The sequence below is a fragment of the Eptesicus fuscus genome, chromosome 19, assembly GCF_027574615.1.
Source record: "Eptesicus fuscus isolate TK198812 chromosome 19, DD_ASM_mEF_20220401, whole genome shotgun sequence".
NCBI classification, from domain to species: domain Eukaryota; kingdom Metazoa; phylum Chordata; class Mammalia; order Chiroptera; family Vespertilionidae; genus Eptesicus; species Eptesicus fuscus.
The window spans coordinates 20,101,462-20,125,510 of record NC_072491.1 but is presented as its reverse complement, the minus strand read 5'-3'; the positions used below and the strand labels follow the sequence as shown (position 1 = coordinate 20,125,510).

The 24,049-nt window shown below is 34.2% G+C and overlaps 1 long non-coding RNA gene across 1 annotated transcript in view; it reads right to left on the bottom strand.

Annotated features, from left to right (window-relative positions):
* LOC129147212 (uncharacterized) overlaps positions 1 to 19,633 on the bottom strand; it is a 69,769-nt gene extending 50,136 nt beyond the window's left edge. Inside the window, exon 1 of the long non-coding RNA XR_008554554.1 lies at positions 19,549 to 19,633. This is a non-coding gene — a long non-coding RNA (uncharacterized LOC129147212). The remainder of the gene's footprint in view (positions 1 to 19,548) is intronic.
* Positions 19,634 to 24,049: the final 4,416 nt, after the last annotated feature.

Below are 24,049 nucleotides of genomic sequence, written 5' to 3'. Positions count from 1 at the left end.
GCATTGAGAAGGAATATATGCAAGGGCCTCAAAAACCTTACCCAGCTTCTGTACATACATGGCAATGAAAATCTTAGAATAAACAACACCTATATGTTTGTTTTTTAAAAACATATTTGGTTTTGCAAAACACTATCATGTATATTTTGGCATTATGTGCGTTTACTAGTAGGAGAAGGACATATAATGGAAAGTGGACAGACTTTGGGGTTAATCATAAATACTTAAGTCATTACCCACTGTGAAAATTAAAATGCTTTTAACTACAAATAAATGTGCTTAAATAATAGAGATAGTTTTTATAATTTACATATGTCGGTGTTAATAGGAAGGATCTAGGATGGATCTCTTTCCTCTCCATCTTTTTACTCTGTCATTCTCAGCATTTTTCCACTTGCAACCATTCTCCAAATGGCCATACAATATTTATGCAATTTAACTTTATATATTAGCATGTAGATGTAAGTATGATAATATCTCTTTCTACCCATCTTCTAAGCACAAGAAAAAGTTTCCAAGAAGTCTCCTAAAAATCCCCCTCACTTTTCATTGGCCAGAATTATTTCAGAATGCCTTTCATGGTAATGTCTAATGAGACCTCATGAAATGGTTCAACCTTTTCCCATCAGGATTATAGGAAAGAATTAAGCCCTAGAGGGGAAAAAATGACTTGAGACACTATGTTCTCAATTCTTCCAAGGACAGAATATAGCTGCAGTATTTCAGATACTTGGTAGAGAAGTTAGTTTATTATATAAAATGATTGTCTTAGGGCATTAGGATTTAATTCTCTCCCAGACCCCAGAGGAAAGGGGCTGCTTGTATCAACCATCATTTTTTCTCTTAATTTAGGATCTGGGGATATAAACATCTTCCCTGACATAAATAACTGTTAGGGTAATTTCAAGTAAATGGAGCTTCTATGTGCAAAGGAAAAAAAGTGGAGAATGGCTGTTGGGTAGAAAATTAACTTTCTACCACATTTGTTTTTAAGAGTTATGTAGTGCATTATGCTGTGATATGCCACTCAGATCCCCCTTCAGGATGGAAGAAATTATTCTGCTGGTTGTTAGAAGTGCTCCCTGTAGATATCCCTCAACTGTCAGAGCTCTCTGGGAACTGTCTCAGCTAATAAGATTTGTCTCACTCAACATCACACCCCTTTCCCAGGGAATCTTGCATCTAATGACTGGTTAATTCGGGGAAATAAAGACCTGACCCTTTTGCCCTCATTTGGGACAACATTGAAGGGTTATTCTGCCTTCAAAGTTTTCTGTGGTGTCAGAGAAGACTTTGCGAGATTGCAGCCTAACTATTCCCTTTACCCAGCTCTTTCCTTTCCAAAGGTGGTAATCTTAAGAGCATACCCACATCCACCTACTGCATGCTTGTCTATATCTTCATTTGTCTTTTTCCTAATATTTTAGATACCTTTATCAACAATTTTGTGTCTAAATGTCCAAATGTACAAAGGGGCCACAATAAAATTAAATTTGCTGGTGAAAAAAGATACATACATGAGTGTGAGTTTGAATATGAAAGATCACACCTAGTAACATGTCTGACATATGCATGGAAATTCATAAATATAAACAGTAGCTAATGTAGTTTTCTTGAACATTTCTATTTTAGCATTTTTATTTGCTTTCAAATAAATCTCAGAAAATGTGTGCTTTGCTTATGATCATAAAGACATTATGTGCCAGAGCTAGTAAAATCTGCATCTTAATACAAAACTCATAGTCATTCTATTATATCCCACGGCCTATCTTGTTAGAATAAATGATACAACACAACCATAAGGAAAAGAATATTATAATCAGAAGCTGATAGATAAAAATTTTAACAAAAATTGTAAATTAGAAAGTATCTTTCAGATATAACATATGTTTGACTCTAAATTAATTCTGAAAGCCAGAATATAGGAATATATTTTTAAAATCCTATAAGTTTATTCAACTGATGATATTATTTCCAAAACTATATATATGAACATATTTACCAATATTGGTAACACTGAACCTTTCAAAACCAATTTCAATTTTCAAGAAAGAATAAGAAACCATGTTATTAAATTTTGTTGAGAATAAGAAATATTCTAATGATTGATACCAAAATAACTGAAGTCAGAACATCATTCTCAAGAAATTACTGATATTATACCTGATTTCTATTCATTTGACAGATATGTAATATAAATATATATCAATATATGTAAATATCTACACATATATATTAATTCTTTACCATTCTCTGGGGAGCTCTCTGGTGAAATGGAGTGATTTAGAGAAATAGAGTAGGATATTATAAAAGTTTTGTTTGGCTTTCTAGAAGAATAAAGGTTAAGTTAAATAGAATAGAATGCTATGTTAATTCAAGGAACATTACTGTGTGAGTGTAATATTTAAGTTCTAATTAATTAACATAAGTGGACGCTATACTTCAATGTGCAAATATTCTGCCAATTTCATAAACTAGTTTTTGAATAAAGGAATGAGAATTTTTTGATATAGTATTAAGTTTAATAGACAAGAAAAATCAGCAATCAAATTATTTTAATATTGTGAATAAATCTACAAAGTATTCATTAGGAGACTCAAAAGTTTTGGTGCAGATACACAAGACAAAACTTACTCCTTAGTTTTGATACAAACTTGGCACCTTTATTAAATAGCTTCAAACACATCACCTTGGGTTATTAACAGGTATTAATCTGACCCTCTGTTATTGAACATTCTATATCCACTGTTTGCTTCTTTAACTTTATACTATCAAGTTTACATACCATTAGAGTATATAAATTCATGGTAAAACAGGATTTCCTGTCCTTTTCATCACTCCTCATTCCCCCATATTTCCACCATTAAGGTAAAGTTAGGTGTCCTTTCTTCTTGTTCTCTCTGTCCTCAATTTTTACACTTCCTTAGAATTTTTTTAAAAAGGAAACATTCAAATTATGCCATGAGAATCAATTAAGTTTTGATAAAAGAAGCTGATTTAAAATATATTTATTTCTTCTCTAATGCATTTAACAGACCACAAAATTAATGATTCTAGATAAAAGCCTGGACCATGGACTAGGAAGTGACAGAAAAAGAGGAGAGGGGCATCAGAGTTCTCTATTGGTAGTTATTTGTTTGATTCTTAAAGTGAACTGAACACTTTTCTGACTTCATAGAAAATAATAGTATGTTACCCAGTATGTAAGACAAAGTTTCAAGTCAAAGTATGGCTTTGATTCAAATACCTAGTGACAACAGCAGAACCTAGGAATCCAAAGTTCATGTGCGTAGGCACTATTTCCATTTCAAATCTTGTGATTTTCTTAAAAATGGTTCTCCCCTTTTGCCTATTCAATCTTGATGCAAAACACATCAGAGAAAATTATGTCTTAAACTTACTCTATAGTATCCTCATATTATAGTATCTTAACACACCAGAATGTACTCATGTGGGACTCATAACGTTTTACTCATCCCTACTCCCTCATATATGAAACATGGAACACAGCAATATAAAACCCAACCTAAATGAGTTTTGCAGCCCCAGAAATATTTTCCCTTAAATATGTCTATTTTGTTTCTATCTCACTAGTTTTTCTCTACTGTAGTTTCTATTTACTCTTATGACTATTTCAGATATTTTACATTTAACAACTTATTCTATAAACATTGTTCTAATATAAACCCTTTGTGTCCTAATTCAATTCCAATTCATCACTAAAAATATTTATGAGTTATTTACATTCATGTCATGTAAAAATTAAGGGAGGACACAAAAACACACAGCATTCTCATTTTGTAAATTTGTGATCTAAGAGACACAAAATTAAATTTTTTTAAATCTCTCATGACTGATTTTTAATTTCTCATTACTTGAAGTGGAAATTAATTTTCCTTCTTTTTTATAACAAAACTGAGATCCTAAGGATATTAAGTCATTGGCTCAAATACTTTGGCCAGTAAACAAAGACTAATTACAGCAAATGTAGGATTGGCATGTGTATGTAAAGGTATCCCTATACTAAACATTTTGCAGGCAGTTGTTCCCTTTTATTTTATTTTAAGTTTATTCTACAGCTTCAGGGAACATTCTGGGATACTATAGGTCAGGGGTCCTCAAACTTTTAAAACAGGGGGCCAGTTCACTGTCCCTCAGACCATTGGAGGGCCGGACTATAGTTTAAAAAAAAAACTATGAACAAATTCCTATGCACACTGCACATATCTTATTTTGAAGTAAAAAAACAAAACAAAACACCCGCATGTGGCCTGCGGGCCGTAGTTTGAGGATACCTGCAATAAGTCAATCACTTGTTGATAGTGTTTCTTTCTTCTACAAATGTATTTTCCAGTTTGATTTGACACACCTGTAAAGTTATTGCATTCAGCACTTTGTCAAGTGACATGCATTTGAGCTGACCACGGAAGAAAAATTTAAGCATTGGTCAAACTAGACAACACTTTAATTAAAATTTTGTAGAGTAAAAGGTCATATGAGTGGACAAGCCATTTTGGTATATAAAACAAAAATACAAAATGAAATTAATTAGGAAATCTGATTCCAAAATGGAGCCAGGAAGCCATGAAATGTGAGCTGTCACACACATACCACTCATCTCTTACATAGTCAGCAGGAAGGAAGAAGATTCCCACATAGTTCAGTAACTATCTGCCAATTAAAAGCTACCAATGTGAACTCTTCTTCTCCTGCAATGAACTTTTTAAAAATCAAAACAACCCTCCCCAATTCAATTCCAAAACTTAATAAAATCTGACTTGCTCTTTGTCGCTTTGGTCTTGCCTATGGTTCACCATAGCCTGCAAGTCCTGAATAGCAATTCCTATGCTATTCTCAAATAAACTCAATTGTTGTTTAAAAAAATTGTATTTTACTTTGTTTAAAGTCAAGAGGTATCATTCAAAACATGTTGAAGGACAGTTTGTAGACTAATTAAATGTCCCATATATTTTGCTACTATTATTAAAAGTTTTTGATTATTATATTATTATTATTTTTTTAAATATATTTTATTGATTTTTTTACAGAGAGGAAGGGAGAGGGATAGAGAGTTAGAAACATCGATGAGAGAGACATTGATCAGCTGCCTCCTGCACACCTCCTACCGGGGATGTGCCCGCAACCAAGGTACATGCCCTTGACTGGAATCGAACCTGGGACCTTTCAGTCCGCAGACTGACGCTCTATCCACTGAGCCAAACCGGTTTTGGCTGATTATTATATTATTAATGAAGTTTATGTACCTTGGCTTTTCAATGGGCATTTGGAAGGACTGGCAATAAATATTAGATTTAACTAGTAACTAAGTTTATTTTGCAAAGCTTCAGTTTAAATATTTAGAAACAGAAAACTAATCTGCCTTTGGCAAGAAGCTTTGGGATGCAAAGCATCCATCTCTAATAAACTCTGGAGTTTAGAATAATTTGATCTAAAAATCTGTACAGTCTGTACAGAGCAATTACTGAAAAAACATAGTAGAAATTATATTAGAATATAATAAGTAAGAGGAATAAGAAACATAAAAGTAAATATTAAAAATTATATTTACAAGTATTCAAGTGGAAAATATTAAGCAGTTATAATAAGAAAATATAGGCATGTGAAAAGCTAATTCAAGCCTTTTGAGAAAGAAAGAGAAAGAAAGAAAGAAAGAAAGAAAGAAAGGAAGAAAGAAAGAAAGAAAGAAAGAAAGAAAGAAAAGAAAGAAAGAAAGAAAGAAAGAAAGAAAGAAAGAAAGAATTGAGAAATGGAAGTAGAGGAGGAGAAACAAGTAGGAAGGGAAGAAAATATACATTAAAAAGTTTTAAAAATTCATTAGAACAGACTTATAAAGGAATTAGACAAAACATAAAATGAAAAGTGATGCATTTGAGGATAATAATACAGACTAATATAAACCTTAATGAAGAGAAAATTTAATTTATGTAATACATGCTACAAAAAAAGTTAAATAAATGCTTTCTATTTTTAACAAGGATTTTAGCTTCTAATTATTTTTCATTGTTGACTGTCATTATGTATTTTGATTGTAATTACTATAGTTATCTTCTTTCAAACACACGTGTTTTTAATTTCTAAGGGGATTTAAAAATATTGTGACATGATATAGTTATTTCTCTATACAAAAGCATTATTTTTCATTTAACTGGAACTACTTGAAAATAAATCCTAATATATAAAAACACTGGGTCCGTCACTACCAGAGGCTCGACCAACCAGAAGTCAGTCCTGCAGTCAGCACTGGGTTGCCATGGCGACCCAGTGCTGACTGCTGCAGCAGGCTTGGTGACCCAACACTGACTGCTGAGAGGGCTGCGAATCAGGCCTGGAAAGAGGCCTGAAGAGAGAAGCAGGCTCTGATCTGTAGCCTTTGTGGCAGCTGTTGATCAGCTCTTACCTCTCTCTTCCTCTCCAGGTTGGGCCTCCATTTCTCTCCAGGCCTCCACCTGGGCTGCTGATCATCCTACCTTTCTGATCAGGCCCCGTTGATAGGCCCAGAGATGCTGACTGGCATAGAAACTGACCAATCAGAACCAAATCTGGGTGAAGTGTGAGGAGCCAATGGCTGCCTAGGAGGCGGAGCTTTTGATGCTGACTAGCATAGAAACCAACCAGTCAGAACCAAATTGGCCAGCAGAGGAGGGCAGTTGGGAGGGAGATCAGGCTGGCAGGGGAGGGCAGTTAGACAGCCATCACAACTCTTACTTGGAATACATAATTTTAAAATGAATTTTGTATGTAGTTTCCTGCCTGAATTATTCTGACTCTTTTATCTTTGATATGATAGTATGTAATGTTTTCACTCTAACTTCATCATTTTGAGCTAGTATAAATTAGTGTGACAAGCAGGCATGCACATATGTATACATATGCATGCACACATGCAAAGACATAAATGTTTGCAATAATGTTCTCCAGAATAGACTCCTCAAATGTTTCTCTCAAACAGCATTTTTAAATAAAGTTAAATCCAGATTCTGATAAGTCTCTTCTAGGTATTTACCACTCATCAACTCTTTTATTGAATATTTTCTATTTGATCTCTCTAAAGAATTCTAACATCTAAAGAAATGTGAGATGTCAAAATTATATATGAATATAATTTACATATATAATGCTCAATGACTTAAGTGTGATTTTTGCACATAAAATAACAAAATTAACTTTATAGATTTAACACATGAGTTCACAATTTTAAAATAGGAATAGAAAAGAAAAGCTATGATAAAAGGAAACTTCTTAACTTGATTTGGAATCTTCCCTCTCAAAACATGGTCATTGACTAGTAATAATAAACATATTGTAATTAATAAGTTATTATAATTAATTCACAGGAATACTAAATATATTAAAATTAGTAAGTTTATTAAATGTTAATCAGTAAATATAGTTAATTATAAGTGCACAAAAATATCAACATAATTTGGCATTATGGAAATGGAAAATAAAACCATAATGAGATAGCACTACCCACCAAACTCTTGTTAAAATTAAAAACCCAGTTTCTCAGTGACCCTTGTCTCACTTCAATTACTTAATAGCCACATGTATCTAGTGGTTACTATACTGCATAGCATATATATAGGATACTTCCAACCTGATTTTAGCACAGTTAGCACAATGCTTCTCTCTTGGCCAATCTCCCACTAAAACCTCATTCATCAAAATGAGCTCATCTTTCTAATGCTTGACAACCAACCATAATACACAGAAGCTCATGTCACACAAATATATGAGCAACAGTGGATGAGACCATAACCAATTTAGTTGACCCGAGTCTGAATGCAAGACAAATAACACCCAATCTTCTTTGACTATAATATCATATGCCCCTAGTAGTGCCACCCAGATTTTGCACTAAGCCGTACACACTTACCTTCATAGAAAAACAGAATACAAGCAGCAGAGAGATTCTGGTGGACCTGTGAGAAAGTCAAATGCTTCCCTTTTAATAAAATCTCTTCCAACCTTGGACAATATTTCCTGTATTCAGGTCTGGTGGCTCAAAATTATATTTGATTTTTATGGACTAGTGAAATCCCCCAAGTACTGGACCCTAAAAGACTCGCTAGCTGCAACTCTTCAATGCCATAAACAAGCTTATCTAATAGTCCTCCAGTTATTAACCATCCTAGGATCAATGTGTTTTATTTTGTTATTTTGTTTTATTATAAATATATTTTCATTGATGAGAGAGAGAGAGACAGAGAGACAGAGAGACATTGATCAGTTGCCCCTCACATGCACCCTGACTGAGGATCAAACCCCCAACCTGGGCATGTGCCCTGATCTGGAATCAAACCAGTGACCTTTTGGTACACAGAGCAACACTAAACCAATTGAGCTTTACTGACAAGGGCAGGATCAATGGTTTTTGAGATAATAGAAACAGCATACTTGAGGATACCACATAACAATGATAGGAAATACAGATATTCATGTCCAAGGAATTATCCACACTGAGTTTTATATAAAGCAACATGGGACCAAGTGATGGATTGTTTTATAAATGGGCCCAAAATGGCACCTATGATTGGCCCCTATGTTGTTTACTTCTTTATAGCAGGCCAGGATCATTTGCATAAAGGCCACTGTCACAAAACTAAAATTCTTAAACACCTACTTATTTCAAATATAGCCCAAATCAGCAGTTTTAGCAATATAGAGACTGCCTTCTTTCTATTCCATGTAAAACTCCACCCAACATTGGCTAGCCATGGGAAAAAAAAAAACAACCTAGTAACTATCCTATCTAATAAAAGAGTAATATGCAAAATGAATGTCACTCCAACACACAAGATGGCTGCCCCCATGTGGTCAAAGATGGCTGCCCCCATGTGGACAAAAGATGGCCGCAACAAGATGGCCAGCAGGGGAGGGCAGTTGGGAGGGACCAGGCCTGCAAGGGAGGACAGTTGGGGGCGATCAAGCCTATAGGGGAGGGCAGTTAGGGGTGACGAGGCCTGCAGGGGAGGGCAGTTAGGGGCAAACAGGCTGGCAGGGGAGCAGTAAGGCATCAATCAAGATGGCAGGGGAGTGGTTATGGGGTGATCAGGCTGGCAGGCAGAAGCAGTTGGGGGCAATCAGGAAGGCAGGCAGGTGAGCAGTTGGGAGCCAGCAGTCCTTGATTGTGAGAGGGATGTCCCAGATTGGAGAGGGTGTAGGCTGGGCTGACGGACACAGACCCCCGTGCACGAATTTCGTGCAATGTGCCTCTAGTCCTATCTAATAAAAGAGTAATATGCAAACTGACCATCACTCCAAGACACAAGATGGCTGCCCCCATGTGGTCAAAGATGGCTGCTCCCATGTGGACACAAGATGGCCACCACAAGATGACCTGCAGGGGAGGGCAGTTGTGGGCAGTTAGGGGTGACCAAATCAGCAGAGGAGGGCAATTGGGGGTGATCAGGCCAGCAAAGGAGGGCAGTTGGGGGAGACCAGGCCAGCAGAGGAGGGCAGTTGGGGGAGACCAGGTCAGCAGGGGAGGGAAGTTATGGGCAATTGGGCCAGCAGGGGAGCAATTAGGCATTGATCAGGCTGGCAGGGGAGTAGTTAGGGGGTGATCAGACTGGCAGGCAGAAGTGATTAGGGGCAATCAGGCAGGCAGGCAGGTGAGCAGTTGGGAGCCAGCACTCCTGGATTGTGAGAGGGATGTCCAACCACCTGTTTAGGCCCGGGATTTGGCCTAAATGGGCAGTCAGACATCCCTTAAGGGTCCCAGATTAGAGAGGGTGCAGGCTGGGCTGAGGGACACCCCTCCTCCATGCTTGAATTTCATGCACTGGGCCTCTAGTGTATTTATAAAAGACACCAAACTGTCACTATCCTAACATAATTTAACTAGAGGCCTGGTGCATGATGAAATTCGTCTCTTATCCCAGCCTGCACCCTCTCGCAATCCGCGACCCCTCGGGGGATGTCCAAATGCCAGTTCCAGCCCGATCTCAGGAATCCCTATGAGATCAGGACTAAACTGGCAGTCAGACATCCCTCTCATAATCCGGGTCTGCTAGCTTCTAACCACTCGCCTGCCTGCCTACCTTATCGCCCCTAACCACTTTGCTTGCCTGCCTGATCGCCCCTTACTGCCTCTGCCTCAGCCCCCAACCCACGTGGCTGCCGCCTCTGCCTTGGCCCCCACCACTGCAGCTTCATCTGGAAGGTGGCCCAGAAGGATGTCTGGAATTATGTCTGGAAGGTCATTTAGCTGTCTGGTCTAATTAGCATATTATGCTTTTATTCTTACAGATTTGAAAAATATCAGGTGTTTGTAGAATGCTTACAGGTGTAGCATTAAATGTTAGATGTTAATATCCATAATATATAAAGAATATCTACAACTCAACAACAACAAAAAGAACAATTAGAAAGGGACAAAGGACTAGCTAGCATAGACATTCCTCAAAAAAAGTTATAGAAATGGCCATGAAGCACATAAAATGATGCTTAACATCACTACTCATTAGGTAAATGCAGATCAAACCACAATAAATACCACCTCACATCAATGAGGATAACTACTATGAAAAAGTTAAAAACAATAGTGTTGGTGAGACTGTGGAGAAATTTGTCTTGTGCACTGTTGCTGGAAATGTAAAATGGTGCAGCAGTTATGGAAAATAGTATGGCAGTTTGCCACAGAATTAAAAATATAATTACCATAAAAATGTTAGTTGTTTAAAGCAGGTCATTATATATATAGTACAGATTTCTAGGAAATATGTATATGTTAGTATATATTAGTGTGTGTGTGTGTGTGTGTGTATACTTTATATATTTCCTACAAATCTGTACTTATCTGAATAGTCTCCTTTTTCTATAACAGTCATTGATATTTAGCATTTTAAACAATGTCATTTTCAGTGGGCCCAGGGGCTGTCAATTCTTTTCTAAGACTACAGGAGTGTCAAGAGTTTCAAGATGGCATTATTAGAACAAAAGTTTATACTCATATCAAGCATATCAGAAAATCACTGTTGTATAACAGCTTTAAAGCTCTGGGCTTTGTTAAGAGCATAGCATCACAGCTTGTCAGAATCATCAACCACCAACTGGGACTGTGATATAAGAATTTGAAGAAGCACTGTTACCTTTCTAGTGGAAGGAATCAATATTTAAAACAGTAATTTTCACCCTCTTTTATACTTCTCTGAATTGAGTTAGTTGATTGTCTTACTCTAGGCAAAACCATTCATAAGCTTACTGTGACTTTAATCATCATATTCTTTTCCCAAATGCTAGCCTTTATAAAATAGTTTCCACTTAAATATTTCTTCAGTTTATTTGTGACTAAAGAACAAGTAGAGTCATTTTACCTAAAAGTTTTAAATATCAGTTTAAATGGTAAAAAAGGAAGGTTTTCTGTCTTTTCCAGTTTAGTCATCTTTAGTCGCATCAGGCAATCATATTAGGCAAAATGACAAAATGTATTTACTATATTGTACATGTCACACTGTAACTAATTAAAAGTGCATGGCAAATTTTTGCTCAGTTTATATGAATAACCATTGCTTTTATTATGTAATCTGTTCTGTCCAAACGTTCCATTGAGGAAAACAATTTAAATATGACTCTTTTCAAGTTTTGATAATGACCACAATTATCTAAAAACTAGAGATCTGGTGCATGAAATTCGTGCATGGGTAGGATCCCTAAGCCTGGCCTGTGATCAGGGCCGATCAGGTTCCCCATCTCCTGGACTCCCCGCCTCCTCCTTTACTTGCTTTCTCAGCACCCCACCGCCACCGCTGGTCACCCGCCATGTTCCATGCCGCCCCCTCATGGTCAGCGCACGTCATGGCGAGCAATTGAACTCCCAGTCGAACTCCCGAGGGGACAATTTGCATATTAGCCTTTTATTATATAGGATTATTCAAATGAGATCATTTGTTGGAAAAAAATTGTAACATTTATCTTAAAACACGCTGCAGACAGATCACGAGAATTCTCATGTTTTTATATCACACAGTGTTTTACAAAGTATCATACTTTAAAAATATAATAGCTTGTAAGAACATGTAATAAATAACTTCAAAATGCAATGGGTATTTAATTTTAAGGCATGCATTTAACATTTATGTAAAACATTTTTTGTACTCGTTCAATAGAAACTTATCTGGCCACTGGGTAAAGCTGGCAATAAAACTAATGTGTTAAGTAGAAATGTATACTTTAACCTAAGGTTTATAATATTCAGTTTTGGAACCTGTATCTATGTTTTGACATGGGTGATGCTGTAAGTGCTCCACCTGGAGCCTTTAGGCCTTAACAATGCTGGTGTCCTGGACAACTTCTAGCTGCCACTATTTCTGTTTGCCTGAGGGATTTCTCGAGGGAAAGTTACTGGATCCCATCAGATCTTGAAATTCACAACTGTGGGAAGTTTCAAATAAGTATACATTAACTTCTTGATGCTGGATGAAATAACAAATGTGTGTTCTACACTATTTCTCATCATGCTAGCTGACTTGGTAACACAACTTTATTGACTTCTTCCTGTTCCCATTTCCCACCTTCCTCCTAGTGTTTCTATACCTCTAAAACAAACTACTTATATTTGAGTTCTTATCTCAGGTTTGTTTAATTTTAAACTTTAAAACATTGGTCAATTAACCTTTCAGTACTGCTCTTTCTCTTTCATCAGCAAAATATTATTTTTTTATTCTCAAGATAAATGAATTTCTCTATTCTCATAATAATAACCCAAAATAGCTCCCACACACACTTCTTAAAAAAAAGTATTTCGCTCCAGATTTTTTCATTTCTCTGTTCACCTTCAAAAATCTTGATAGCATTTCTTATAGAGGACCACTTCCTCATGTCTTATTTTCTGCTCAATCCACTCCAATCCAGCTATAACTCCAACCCAGCTTATAATGAGGCTATAACCCCTCCAGAATTGCAAATGTGTTGTTGCCATATTAACTTTGTTTTAAAATCCAGTTAATATGTTCTGTTTGCATCAATTTTGGCATAATTTGGTACTTTTGGTCACACCCAACTTCTTGTGAACCTTTCCTTTGTACTTACATGCCTCTGAACAACTCATGCCATTTCCTCTCTTCTCCTTTGATGATTTAACCTCACATGTGCATTTCAAAAGTCATAAATGTCTCAAGTTTTATTCTTTCTTATATTTGTAAATGAAGAAACTATTTACCCAGAGGCTCAAGACAAAATACCCATAAGATCTGTATCACTCACTCTATTTATTCCCAATGATTAATGTATTGTAAAAAACAACTTCTGTGTTTTAAAAATACATTTTATTGATTTCAGAGAGGAAGGGAGAGGGAGAAATAGAAACATCAATAATGAGAGAAAATTATTGATCTGCTGCCTCCTGCATGTCCCCACTGGGGATCGAGCCTGCAACCCTGGGAATGTGCCCTGACTGGGAACTGAACCTGTCACACTATTGAACCTGATGCTCAACCACTGAGTCACACTAGCCAGGCATAACTGTTTTGATACAGTATCTAAAAACTGAAAATTAACCAAATGCCCATCAATTGATGAATATTCAAGATGTGTTATATCTGTGCTATTGAATACTATTCTGCAATATAAAGGATCATTTGTCCCCACAACAAATTTGTGAATCTCAAAATACTATAATTATGCTGAGCATAAGCAGCCAGATCAATAAAACCAACAGTAATATAAAAGTACATATTGTATAATTCAACTTAAAGAAAATTCTAGGAAATAATAATTAATATGTAGTGACAGCAGATCTGTGGTTTACTGGGGGGACAAGGGTCATGAGGGGTGGAAGGGAAGGATTGCAAAAGGGCATGTGGAAATGTGTTAGATTATGGATAGGTTCAATATCTTGAATGTGGTTTCATACCACTTAAATTTTTTTTAAGATGCATAAAACTGTAAATGCTCATTTCCTTTCTTTCTGCCTTTGTGCTCTCATTATGGTATATTTCCCCTACATTTGCATTAAACTCAAAATATGTTGTTTATTTGTAATTTAAAAAAATATTTTCAATTATGTGTTTATTTTTATTTAAATTGTAAATTATCTTTTAATGTTTTTTTAAAATGAAAATATTTTATATTTACATACATGTTCATAATTTCTTAAATATTTTCTTTTATTTTAAATTAGAGGCCCAGCGCACAAAATCTGTGCACTCAGAGGGTCACTCAGCACAGCCTGTGCCCTCTTGCAGTCCAAGAGCCCTCGGGGCATGTTGCGGGGAGCGGGCCTAAGCTGTCAGTAGGACATCCTTAGCACTGCTGCGGAGGTGGGAAAGGCTCCTGTCACCACTGCTGTGCTCACCAGCCATGAGCCCAGCTTCTGGCTGAGTGGCGCTCACCCTGTGGGAGTGCACTGACCACCAGGGGGCAGCTCCTGCATTGAGCATCTGCCCCTGGTGGTCAGTGCACATCATAGTGACCAGTTGTTCTGCCCCGCAATTGATCGCCCCGCAGACAGAGGCCCTGCCAACCTGCCACAGCCTGCTGGTCGGTGGCCTGTATGATCAATCGCCCTGCAGAGGGTGGCCTGGGCCTTCCTCTGCAGGGTGATTGCGGAACCCCTCCTCCACTCCCAATTGATCACCCTACTGGCCGGTGGCCTGGGCCTCCCTCTTTGGGGAGATTGTGGGACCCCCCCAACCAATCGCATTGCACCTGCCTTGGCTAGCCTTGCACCAGTGTGTGACATAGCATGGTCATCCAGTCAGTGGTTCTGCTGTTAGGCCATTCAGTCGATTTGCATATTATGCTTTTATTATTATAGATATCCAAATTTCTATTCATATGATTTTCTGGAATTCATAACTATAATACTCACTTTCCTTATAGTTATAAAGTGCATGAGGTATGATTCTTTTTTTGGGGGGGGGGCATACAAACATACAAGAGTACAGAAAAGTGCAATAACTCTGAAATATTTAAGCAGGTAAATGACTTAAAATATATTAATTGGCAGTCATTGAGCAAGAATTATATATTTCACTGTAGAATATGCTTAAAACCTTGTGCAAATGACATAATTTCTTCATTTTTAGTAGCCTGGCTTCTTTAAGGCATAGGAATATGCATCTAGCACTTATATTGTACTATTTGGATAAATTAATAATAAATAATACTTTTATAAATATTGAATATATTTTTACAGTATAGTTAAAATACTAACAATTTAGTAAGCATGCTAAGCACTTCTAATAAACAACATATTGTTTTTATTACCATTTAATAAGTATGAAATAACAAAGTAAAGATTACATCCATATGCAAAAAAAAGTTCTTAAATAGTTTGCTTCATAATTAAATTAATCTCTCTATACTTGTGTTGGAACTATCATTTCTGTAAATGACCAGCTATTCTGAAAGAATGAAAGCTATTTAATGTCTAGATATATTTTATTTTTATTGAGGATAGGTGGACATTTCTCAAAATAAATGGCAAAAGGGTAACATTATTAATAATTATTTGATATAAGCAGTAAAATAGTATTATTAACAACAATATTTGAGTACTTACCTATGCTGAACAATGGGCAAAAAATTTACAGGACTTAACTAATTTAATTTTACAACATCCCTTTGAAGAAGACACAATTAAAAGCTTTAATATATGGATGAGAAAACTTAGTTGCAAAGAAGTAAGCGGTATATGATACTAAGCTACGAAGTGGGGAAGCCCTGATTTGAACATAGGAAATGGAACAAAAGGTTCACATTCTTAATCATTAAGCTTAATTTATCTATGAGACATGAGGCCAGCAAATAAATTCACTTTGTTTAAAGTTCAACCTTTGCTGGTCTGCTTTCACAGTGTGAATACTTTAGTAAGATTTTTAACCTGAAAGCAATGCCCACTCCCTGGATTGGACTATTACAGCTGTGCGTTGGCATTCCATCCTTAAAGCCCCATAGTGATTGTCACAATTCCACATAATTATCTGCCTTAGAAATGAAAAGAACTGGAAAATAACATCCATCAAATGCCTGTGTTTTGTGGTGTTTTTTTTTTTCTGTAAGATTAGGACCTTTTGACAATAGCTGTACATTTCAAGTGTATAGCATAAAATCCCATGATACTAAAGAAGAATCTGAAAGTTGACATTATGCATTTTCCCTACAGCAGCATGCTTTTTATATAGATGACTTCATCTATTTCAAAATGTGCTCTAATTTAAATATCCTCCTCAATGCCTTTATATTTAGCACCTATCCTTAAATTCGGGATTGAAATAAAGTCGTTTGCTTGTGGTTTCTTTGGAGGATGGTTTTGGAAAGTTGGGTAAAAGACACAGTAAAATTTCCTTGACCTCCCTCTAGCCCAGATACTTGAAAGCCATGGTCACAATAAATTTACATCATAGATAAAATGTCCATTGTGAAAACATTCATGAACTCGCATCGAAGATAGTCCAAGGAGTAGAAAAGTTCTGTAATGTATACGGCCAAATATAAAAATATTTTCTTACATATTTGTGGTATATATCCATGAAGACATCAGGGAATAAAGTAAAATTCAATACAAAACTGCTAAAAAGTTAAATAAATTCTAGTCTTAACAAGAAATGCATGTCATTTTCAAATATACACAAAAATGTTAATTCAAAAATCTGAAATGGCCTTTTTTTAAAAAATTTCTTTATTGATTAAGGTATCACATATTTGTCCTCATCCTGAAATGTCTTTTTTAAAGTATGTAATTTATAAGAAATAAAAATATACATATTAATATAGTCATACCAAACATTGTACTGGACATACACCTATTTTTAAATGATTTAATTACAACCAGAGCAGCTAGTAATCCCTAGAAATAGAGCAGTGAGCTACAGCTTGATTTTTTCATTTTTCTATTATCTATAGCTTTTTATTTGTATTATTCTTGTTTACACTGTTATCACATTAGAAAAAAACTCTTAAATATAAAGATGAGAAACACTGTTAGTTACTTTACAATACCATAAATTATTTGGTGGTTCAATATAAGGAATTCAAATCTGTAAAAGAAAGCAAACTGCACATACATGGATACATTTTCCCCTTGGCTACTTAAAAATAAGGTAGATCTTATGCTACAAATTTCAGTACTTAATTTTCAAAATATGTTATTATTGATTTTAGGGGGAGAGAGAGAAAGGGAGAGGAAGAGAGAAATATCCATGAGAGAGAACCATCTATCTGCTGCCTCTTTGCTCCCCCTACTGGGGATCTACCCAGCAACCAGGCATGTGTCCTGACCAGGAATCTAACTGACCTCTTTCTATGGGAGGAGACTCAACCAACTGAGCCACACCAGTACTTTTTTTTTTTTTTTAAATTCTAGTTTGCTTATAATACATTTCATTGAAGTATTTTACTTTATATTCATGTACTCAAAGTGGGGAATTTCTTTTCAAAACTCAGCATCAATGTGAGAACAACTTTAAAATATATGGCGATGACTAGGTAGTCCTATGATGGTTATTTTTAACATCCTTTTTGTTCTCAGTCTCATTATATTTCCTCTGTGTATTCAAAGAACTATCCAAACTTATAACAGCAATTTGGAAGAATGAGTTTATGCAACTTTGACCTCTACTTTATAAATGAATATTTCTGTCATTGCAACAAAATTTCATTAGACACTGCAATATAAAAATATGACAGACTTTAATAAGTAGAGGAGAAAAACATTCTCTTCTGCAAAGTCTGATAAGAATTTGTTCCTATAAGAGATTTTACCCCTTGGTAATTGGAAAATTCTAATCCTTACATATTAAAGACCAAATGTAATAATGTATTACCCATTATATTTCTTTGGGAAAACTGAGAAATTTGACAATACTTATGTATCCATTTTTGTGAATAAGTTTGTCTTTGAACTACTGAAATTCAAATTGTTTTAAGTAGTATATGTCATTTATTTTAAGGTTATAAATACAATGATATATGTTTTAAATATTATAATATATACATGCTCTGATATCAATTATCTAATCCAAAACTATAAATATATCTAATATTGTATTTTTAAAGCAAGAATAATTTGATTTCACAAAACAAGAGAATTTAGATTACATGACATTTATGTTATATAGCAAAATTGTATTTATAATTGCAAATATGTTTGTTTATTTATTTTTAACCGTGGTATAAATATGAGTATTTTTGGCTTGTCTCTAGACAGAACTTAAGGGCCCACAGAAGATAACACACTTGTAATTATGCTCAATAGTTCTTCATTTTCTTTCTTTTGATTTTTCTTGTGGATTTTCCCCCACTTATTTAAAATACCTCATTTTGCCTATGGACATTATCCACATCATTCAGATTCAGTACCAAATTCAAAAACTGGATAAAGATTCATATGGGATCCTAAGATTAGTAAATAGTGATAAAGTTCAAATGTTTGCATAAATGCTTATAAATTTGTCAAATAGAGGCTCAAAAACATCTTTTGAAGTACACAGTCAGCCTTGTGCTTATTTTGATGATTTTGAATAATAATTATTGACAATGCTTATATTTAATTTAAAACTCTAGGTTTATAGCTTCACTTGTGAAGAAGAGAATCTGGCAACACAGATCCCAATAGTTACAAAGTAATAATCAGACAAAGCTGCTTCACTCTAGTACCCACTATTCTCTGTCATCTCTCTAAATCTAGGGTTAAGGGTGAGTCACCATTTATCATTCTGCTAGAACTGTTGATTTCTTCTAGTTTAAATTACTTAAAATATACTTATTTAAATAAAACAATACTTGTCATAAAAAATTCAATATGTAATTAAAATGGATTTATTGTATATTAAGCCATCCCCACTATAAAGTAATATATTCTCCTTCCAAAGTGAAAATAGTTTCCATTTTTTGCTCTTTTATATAGATTTCTTTTGAATTATTGAATATATTAGCTTCTATGAGTATAAAGAAAATAGAAAAACTCCTATAATACTAGTAATGGCAAATCATTGATTTCCTAGGAAGTATACACTTACATTTATATCTTATACAAACTGACATAATGAAAATATTATTTTATGTTTGTTCTTTTCATAAATCCAGTGTATTCAAGCTTTTTAATTGCATCTTTAAAATGTGTTTCTTACCACTACAGTCAATTTTGTCAGAATTAGACATATCCTCATGTCTATTTAAATTGTTTGAGGTATAATAAAATGTAACCTCTCATATAACTAGAACTATAATAAACTATAGTGTACTTTTAAGTGTTATGTATACTCAGTAGAAGTTGATAACAGTAGCAAAATATTCTAACTTATTTAAGATCACCATAATATCAGAAAGAACAATAAGGATAGCAAACCAAAATGTCTTAGACAAGAAAACAATGAATCTAGGTTATAAGACTTCCCAACAAAACCCAGTTGTGTACATGAGAAAAAAGGAAAAGCCACTGATAAAAGACTTCTATGATATTAATCACTAGAAAATCAGAGAAAATTAATATAATAACTGAGATAAAAATATCCTTGCTTTTTATATAAATGTGCATGCTTTATTTTTTAAAATAAATTCACTTTAACACAATGCAATTCTTACCTGGAGTCCATTGTTAAATTCATTTATAAGAGCATGACAAGAACCGAGGTGCAGCCAGCCCTCTGACTCAAGAGGTTGTCTGATAACATCTTTCTATTGTCTGTAAGAGGTGCTTATCACCCAAATAAAATAACAAATTAGAAAATTGAGTTTAAGTTAACCAAGCTACAATTACTTATTTAATTCATCCATTTCTTTATTTTGCCAGTAAAACCCCCTTGAACATCTACAACATGCTTCATTTGCTTGGTTCTAGGATATAAGATAAAATAAAATGAAATATATATCTGGCACTAAGGAATTCAATTTCAAATTTCTTTCTATATCAGTAATCAGATAAATATTCATCTCAATTTTCTTCTAGCTTTTATTTATTGATTTATTTTATATCAAAATATTTAATAGCTTAGAAAATTATTTGATGTGAGATTTTTTTTCTCTAAACAAATTATTTTTATACTACTTTTTATATCCTCTAACCCTTCCCATTGATTTATGGTGTTTTCATAAAATTATATTCACACATTATTATATAGATTTTCTTGCTAGACTTTCTGTCCTATTTCCTTGTCCTCCTTTCTGTTGCTTCATCTGCCTACATGACACCATTTTATTTTTATGTTATGTGTTATATGTAACATATGTAATGATATAAATAAAATCAATATGTAGGAGGTAATTAAATTTGAAGCATTATAAAGATGATAAAACCAAAACATGTTAATATAACAACATATCAATTCTAATAGTCCTTTTATAAGTTCATTCTGCTGTCAGACTTTTAAAAATTCTGATCTCTAGCAAAATACCTCTGGTTTGATTCTTTACCATGCTCCTTGTATTTTTTATTTTAGTGGTTTAAATTAAAGGTAATGAAGTTTGGCATGTTCTTATGAAGAGTGGGTATAGTAAGACTCACCTTCAGAAAATGGAGCTTACTTCTTACAATGTGGTGTGGAAAATAATAAACAACAAAGATAACAAGAAATAAGTGCTAGGCAAGTATTTAATTAACAGCTAAATTACTTCAATAACTTTGCTTAGTTCCTGCTAAGGTTTTGCATCTTTGCAGTTCTACAAGGCAAATATTAAGCTAATTTACAAAGAAAGAAACTGAGACATATATTATGTTAAATTACAATTATTCTATCTATATTTATGTTGTCTAAGAATCCCAATATAATTATTAATTTTAGGAGATATAAATGGCTATGATTTTATTTTCCTCCACAGTGATGATAAGTGCACATTCACCTGTTCTGGCATTCTTGACAAACTTAGAAATGTGTCTGTCATGCCCCCAAGGAAATCTCATTAAAAGTTCATGGACAAAAAGGTAGACAATATACTGAACATTCCTTCTGGTAATTGCTCCTATTTTAGATTATCTGGTAGCTTTTTTTTTATGTAAATCTCTGCTGTGAATTTAATGTATGCAATTGCATCTTACAGAAAGAATGGAAATACCATTGTGATAACAGAGCTCGGTGTCAGACATCTATTGACCGTATTTTCTCTAATCCAATACAAAGTTATCATGGTATTTCCTGTTATATTTGTATTTAAGGTAATAAATTTGTTGTTATTCATTATCTTCAAATCATAGAAAGGGACACTTTTAACATAAAATTGACAAATAATGCATTTAAAAATTTTCATAAAGTAGTTAATGTGTTATATTAAAATAGTGAATTTTCTTCTAAACTATTTGACATATTTTAGAAACTTATTTTTATTATTCATATTTGTATTTGTCAATTAATATAATAAAAAGAGATCTGTTCGTGTTTAAATAATAATTAATTTAGTTCCATATATGTGCTAGGCAGGTTGTAGGCACAATTCATTTTTGCTCTCTTTCAATTTTTCTCTAATTGTCCAATTTTTACTTCTACCAAATGTTGGTTTTGTCATTAATTTGGTATCAAGGTGATTGAAGATATGCCAGACATTCAATACAATGTGCACAAATGGAACAATATGTCCAAATTCCTCAATGGATTGAACAAATTTTACTCAGATTACTCTCCGGTAATATTGCTTCATGTCCAATTAACAGACTTAGATTATAATTATATTCGCAAACCATTCACACTATAGGGTTGTGAGCACCATAATTCACTTGCACTAATCAGAATTTATCAGTGGTGCTGGAAGTAGGGCCAGCTTACCATGAGTCACCTACATGATATTGGGATTCTGTTAGAAAGAAGGAACCAAGGAATTTATATTTAAGTAAACCAGTAACAGTGTTGGCTATGTTTGTCTTCTGGGGTCAGAAAAAGGTTAGAGAGATTGAGATGTATATCCTAAAAGAAAGATGTGCAAACATTTGTGTGTTGTGTGTGCACATCTGTTGAAAATAAATATGCTGGCAAAATGTGAAAAATAATAGAAATCTGAATAAGATATAAAATGCTACTTATTAAAAACAGGAGATAATATAAAATATATACACATACTTAAATTATTTTGTGCTTATTTTTTATGATTAAAAAAGACAGGATATGTTTATATTATGTCTTAATTTATCTGTGGACACAAAACTTTAATTGATAATTCAAGGGAAGTTATATTATTAATTTATTGAGGATAGTCAAAAATTTCAGACCTTTTACTATTGTTTATATTGTTCACTTAAGCAGAAGTCATCTTATACCTTTTGTGTAACTTCTGTGAGCCTACTTAAGAAAATAAGAATAAGTCAAAAGAAAGAAATAGGACTCAATGTGTCCTGTGAGGAAAGTGCAATTAGTATTAAAGTAAAATATATATCCACTGCTTGATCTTGAGATAAACTAAGTGATAAAAATTCATGATGGAGGGTAACTGAATTAGTTAATATAAGCCAGTGTATGTGGTGGCAACCAATAAATCTAAAAGCACAGTATTATCAGACAAGAATGGTTTATTTCTTATTCACAGAAAATCTGCTATAAATCAGAGACATGACTCTTAAATATAGTGACTTTATCCTTCTATTGATGCCACCATATCAATATTTGGAAATCAGATAATGAAGACAATAAAAGAGTCGAAATGGCTTTTTATTGTTGGGTTGGACACATTTCACCTCAATCCAATCCAACTGCAAAACAATCTGTGCAGTAAAGGAGATTATATGGGTAGTCAATGAAACAATGTGTGCTCACTACAACAAAAGCTATGGCTAGTTGGGACAGCCTAAGAGGTTAAAGAAGGAAGGGAGGAGGCAACAGGTAGTATTAGATTTTATAAATGTACGCCAGTATCCATGTCTCATCTCTTTAATAATTATTCTTCCATGCTTTACTGCAGATTTGCTTTGACCAAAAAAAAAAAAAAAAAATGATATCAGGAGAGAAATTTTACCTCTGATAAGAGTCTCAAAATGGAATGAGTAACTTTTAAAATCTCTTTTACTCGTGCCAGATAACTGAATATGCTCCAGATAGTCTGCTTAATCAACACTTCAGGGGACAAGCAAGGTCAACTGAGGGACACTATGGGTTTTTTTTGTGTGTGTGTTGTTTTTTTTTCCCTAGCTTCACTGTTGATTTTTTTTTTTTTTTGTAATTGTCTCAGCAACGCACAGACACTTATTTTGTCCATTGCTCAAGTAAATGCTAACTCACATGAAATTCCAAGAGTGATACTTGAAGGTTACTGGACCTACTTCCAAACTTCTGATGAGAAAAGTGGAACTGAGCGAGCTGTTATAGACTCCAATTTGTCCAGGTCCTATCAAATCTGAAGAACTCAGAGATTACCAGCAAATTCTGGATAATACCTGTGCTAGAGTGCACTTGGTTCATTTACCGACTCACTATGCAAGGATAGGGGCTGGTCACTTCACACCTCTGAGGTTCAGTTGCTTCAGCTATCAAGTTGGAAAACTAATAGTATTTCTATTTAAATTAATGCCTCAGTAAAGTTACATATTCTTATATAGAACTTACTACATATGTTGTCAAGGAAAACAATTATTTGATGAATTTAATATTTAAAACATAAGTTGATTAGAAATATCATACATTTCTAGGATCACTGTCTTAAAAATTCTTTACAATACAAGGGTTGCAAAAGTGACCTGGTTTCTATAACTGAATGCCACTGTCTCTAATATATATGTCTTTTTTTAAATATGCCCTTCTTTTCCCTGCCCCTTTTTTAATCTAAGGTTTTGTTTTGTTTTGTTTTGTTGTGTTGTGTTTTTTTTTTTGTTTTTGTTTATGTTGTATGTGTGTGTGTGTGTGTGTGTGTGTGTGTGTGTTTCCCCTTGAAAGTACCAATGTACCAAAGAAGGCAAAAAAGTTTAGACATTTTTTTAATAAGGGATCTATGTATATGTGTTGGTTGTACTAGATACATAATTTTGTCTGTTTTTACCAATTGTAAGATGTAATTTGTACTCTGACCAAGTAAACAAAAACTTTCAAAATATCTAATGTTAGTGACTTGAAATAAAGAAACTCAATCTCGGTTTTGCCATCAGAGCTCATTTATACACAGAAAGCAGATT